The following is a 5,389-nucleotide window of genomic DNA, read 5'->3' on the forward strand; positions in this document are numbered from 1 at the left end:
ACAGTGTACACTAAAAATTATATTGCCCTTTTTACAGGTATGGATACTGAAAGTACAAAGGTTACTACTCTCTTGTCACGTATTTTTCTTCTTTTTATTATTAAATGTTTTAACTGGTCTCCTACAGAAACAAAGTGGGTAAGATAATATTGTTTACTAGACCAATTTCTGTTGGTGAAAGAGACATGCTTTCAAGCTTATGCAGAGCTCTTCTTCAGGTCATTTTAAAATGTTTGTTTCCTCAGTGGTCACAAAGAAATATCAGGGCTGGATTAAGGCAATCCCATGCCCTATGTACACCACAACACAGTCCCTCCATATCTCTATCTCCACATATGACCCCACCCCTATCAGTAGCAGGGCCCTCTCTCACAAAAGTTGGCTGCTGGATGAGGATTCTCCCACCACTCCTTTTTGGAAAAACTGGGATCCCTAATCCTCAAACAGGCAAAAATAGCAGCAAGCCCCGCCTCTTTCTTGTGGGCACAGTGGTAGGCATGGTGGTAGGACCCCTGCAAGAAAGGCAGAGGCAGTAATATGAAGTCGTTTTACTCTCCCAAGCATTGCATCAAAGGTCCTCCTTCCTCTCAGAAACAGCACAGAAAGCAGCGGGGGCATCTAGTGCTAGAGATTGTTAGCAGGGGTCATAAGAACGGCCATACTGGGTCAGACCAAAGGTCCATCTAGCCCAGTATTCTGTATACCAACAGTGGCCAATGCCAGGTGCTCCAGAGGGAGTGAACTTAACAGGTAATGATCAAGTGATCTCTCTCCTGCCATCCATCACCACCCTCTGACAAACAGAGTCTAAGGACGCCATTCCTTACCCCATCCTGGCTAATAGCCATTAATGGACTTAACCTCCATGAATGTATCCAGTTCACTTTTAAACACTGTTATAGTCCCAGCCTTCACAACCTCCTCAGGCAAGGAGTTCCACAAGTTGATTGTGCGCTGTGTGAAGAAGAACTTCCTTTTATTTGTCCCCTCATTACTTTCCCAGTAATCATGGTGTATCAGTTTGGGTGTGTGGGTGGGCTAGTCAGGCCCCCTGCGCTGTTCTCCTTCTGCCTCCCAGTGTTCTCGGATGGGATGGTGTTGACAAGGCCCCCAGAGCAGTGGCTCCAATGAAACGTAGTTTTCTCCCAGTTAGAGCTATTGTTTTAATGTGTCTGCTGACTCAGACAGACATATCTGTATTTCTCAATTATAGAGACAAGATGAGTCTGGTAATATCTTTTATTGGACCAACTTCCATTGGTGAGAGACAAGCTTTTGAGCCACACAGAGCTCTTCTTTCGGTAACCGACATGGCTTCAGCTACACTGCATGCCTCACTCAATTATACCCATTTCAGATTCTCCATAACCACAAAGACAAGAAACTTACTTGTATTGTAATGGAAGGTGAGATTTTGATGTAATCTCATCGCTAGAGGAGCTGGTACTCTGGACAAGGATTTAGAATGCCTGGGCCTTAATTTTGCATATGGAGCATAAACCAGAATAGGAAACGTTTTTCCCAATCTCACTTTTAAATCAAACTCAGTCTACTTCTCAAGCCCTGAATACACTTGTATCCATTAGAAATTGAAAAGGGAATAACATGCTGTTACCCCTTTTGATCCAAGTGGCTAGTCAAGTTCAAGGTCCTGCAGGTTGTTTCCACTAAGAAAAGAAACTGATGATAGAGCCAGCCAGGTATTTTCTTTGATGCAATCTTATTTACAATATTGTACATGCAGTCCAGTTTCCCAGAACACAGTAATCAAACAGCAGGAAACAGTTCCTCTGTTTGCTGTTTCAAACCTACCTTTCCAGCCAGCACTCTTTGCCCAAAGAGCTTCCTCTCGTAGCCTTCTCCCAGGGCCATATTACCGGTGCTTCTGTTACCACTTCCTTGGCTTTCTGGTCAAGATTATGTCTCTCTCTCACACAGATAAAAACAGTTTTTCCAGTCAAAGCCCTTGCCCATGCATTTGAAATCCCTTAGCCATATAGTTCTGCTTCTATTTAAGCTTTGCTATGCACCTGTGTTTTGGGTGTTACTGCTATTGTTTCAGCCACTTCTTCACAAGTGTTCTGAATGAAAGATGGTGGTTACATCCAATCCATAAAAACAAAGTTTAACCCAACCTATAACAATACAGTACTTCCAAAACACACTTCTTGAAATGTAGCACAGAGGCATTAGGTCCTTTTTTTGGAGGGAACTGCCAATGCCTCCCTTAGGTCTTGTCTACCTGGAAAGTTTTAACAGTTATGCAGAGATAATATAACATTATAGTAAAACCACTATAGTTCATTGATATAAGCTCCCAGGTGGACTCTTGGAATAAGTGGGATTATTTTTGTTTGTTTATCTTAAACCCCTCCCAAAGTGACAAACTAAATTGAAAAAAGGCACTCATATCAAAAATAGCGTGTGAATATGGGGAGTTATACTGGTACAACTGTAGCACTTTAAATGCACACCCAACCTTATGGTGGTATAACTTTCCCATGTAGACAAGACTTTAGAGAAGGTGAGGGCCAGTTCCTCCTAAAATGGTGATAATTAGATCTTTGCTTAAGAAATAATCTTTTTACGTTGGGAAACCTGTTAATTATCACCCAATCTCTAATCTCCCTTCTTTGGAAAAATGTGTGGAGAAAGTGGTAGCAAAACAACCCTGACAATGACAATATCTGAAGTCCATAGAGTTCCTTGTCCCTGATCAATCCAGTTTTAGACCTGCCTATGGCATCAATACTGTACTGATTTTGTTGATCAATCATCTCCTTCTGGTGATGGATGAGGATTGAGTGAGCATGTTGATTTTTTTTCTCCTTTTTAAGATCTGTTTGATGGCTTTGTTGCCAGATTGCCAGTGGTCACAGAGAGTCATTGACATAATTGCAAATCCAGTGCAAGAAAGAATGGGTACAAAACAAAATTGATTAACCATAGCACCTTTCTCAGGGTTCTTTGAATTTTGATTGCTTAAATAAAGAAAAAAAGACTCCAGAGTTTAATTTAATTTTATTGAGTTTTATTAACTATCCTTAACAGCAACTAGTCATCTAGTCTATAAGAAGGCAAAAATTATACTGGACTATAATTTTACTAACATAAACTAGAAAATTGGTTGATGCAATAACTATCCAGGTTTTCAGACTCAAATAAACACAATCACAATAGAAAATTACACTTAACCACTATCCTGGGAAGGTGACTTTCTTTAGTTTTTTTACTAGGTCGCTCAGAATAGGTCCTCATTTGTGTCAATTGGTTATCAATTCCATGGTTGCTAACACATCAGAGAAAAACAATTAAAAACTAAAGCATACAACAATTTGGTCAATTACTTATATGCCCTTTCATTAAGGTCTCCTTCCCAATGAATCTATAGTAGTCAACCCTTAATCTACTTCATTATGAATTATATTAGCTAGATGATCAGATTAACTCTCCTAACTACCTAACATGAACTGGTACATTTATAACAAGTTGCACAGACTGAGAAGAGTTCAAGAGTCTTGCACACTTGGTCGTTTTATGTCTAGAATTTGAAAGACAGTATGAAACCATTAACTATGGTAGACACATAGTGTTTCACAATGTTAGTTAACCATGGTAACTAGTTCACATTCAAAGATACTTTACAACAATCTGTTACCAAAAAAAAAAAGAAAAAGAAAAAAAAGAAGACACATACTGTAACTCTGTGACAATCTTTAAAGAACTTTCACAAGTATGTACATTTCCTTACTAATTAGCTACCCAATTTCCAGATGTAGTCAACTGACTGATTTATCATCCAGGAGAAAGTCTCTGTGTTACTTATGATCAGATCTGTGTTCAGCATCAACTTTCAGCTCAGCTACCATTCACAGAAGGGATTGACATTGCAACACATTTGGAGTGAAGGATGGACATGACTAGTCTTTTCCTGGTATGCTAGCAGACAACCCAAATTGCTGGAAAATAGAAAGAGACAGTTAAAGGTGCCTATATAAGATAGGTACTGGATACCACCAGGAAGACTCCCAGATGGGTGGCCCAGGACCTCAGTCTTTTCCCTTCCAGGTGTCTTCTGCTTTCAGGAAACAATGTGCTGAAGCAGCTGGAAACAATGTGCTGAAGCAGCTGGGCCCTTTTATCCCATTTCTATAGGTGGTCCAACATGGTTCCTCTTCTTAGAGATGCTGGTGTGGACTAATCAGATAATGACTCACACTCCTTCCAAAGGTTTGAAATGTCCAATCAAAATGAGAATTATCCTGTCTCATCATCCAATCAGGGAATGAGGCATCCAGGGCCGGCTCCAGGCACCAGCCCAGCAAACAGCTGCTTGGGGCAGCCAAGGCGAATGGGCAGCACGTCTGGGTCTTCAGCAGCAATTCGGCGGCGGGTCCCTCACTCCTTCTCGGAGCGAGGGACCAGCTGCCAAATTGCCACCAAAGATTGAAGCGGCAGCAGTAGAGCTGCAGATCGCGATCACGACTTTTTTTTTTTTCTTCCTGCTTGGGGCAGCAAAAACCCTGGAGCAGGCCCTGGAGGCATCACACTTGAGTTCTTCCAAGTGAGACTGGAATTGTCCAGTCTTATTGTATCGGCTTGTATAAGACAAGATAGGCCATAGCTATTGATACAATCATCTTGGGACACACGCTGAACCCTGGCTGGTTTGCTCTGGTTAGGAACTTACCTCCCTAAATCACTTTATGACCCTCTGTGGTGCATCCCTTGGCCAACTTTGCATGCCATGCTTGCTCAAGTTGCAGTTTCTCCACTAAAAGAACAGAAGTAATTGTGGCACCTTAGGCCTGGTCCACACTACACTGTTAAACCGATTTTAACAGCGTTAAATCGATTTAACGCTGCACCCGTCCACACTACATTGCTCTTTATATTGATTTAAAGGGCTCTTTAAATCAATTTCTGTACTCCTACAAAACGAGGAGTAACGCTAAAATCGATATTACTATATCGATTTAGGGTTAGTGTGGACGCAAGTCGACGTTATTGGCCTCATTCTTTTACTGTAGCTACCCACAGTGCACCGCTCCAGAAATTGACGCTAGCCTCGGACCACGGACGCACACCACCAAATTAATGTGCCTAGTGTGGACGCGCACAATCGACTTTATAATACCTGTTTTATAAAATCAGTTTAAGCTAATTCGAATTTATCCTGTAGTGTAGACGTACCCTTAGAGACTAACAAATTTATTTCAGCATAAGCTTTCGTGACTACAGCTCACTTCTTTGGATGCATAGAATGGAATACACAGACAGAAGATATTTATACATACAGAGAAGATGAAAAAGTGGAAGTACCCATACCAACGGTAAGAGGCCAATCAATTGAGATGAGCTAACATCAGCAGGAGAAAAAAAGCCTTTG

The sequence above is a fragment of the Gopherus flavomarginatus genome, chromosome 1 (assembly GCF_025201925.1).
Source record: "Gopherus flavomarginatus isolate rGopFla2 chromosome 1, rGopFla2.mat.asm, whole genome shotgun sequence".
Classification (NCBI taxonomy): domain Eukaryota; kingdom Metazoa; phylum Chordata; order Testudines; family Testudinidae; genus Gopherus; species Gopherus flavomarginatus.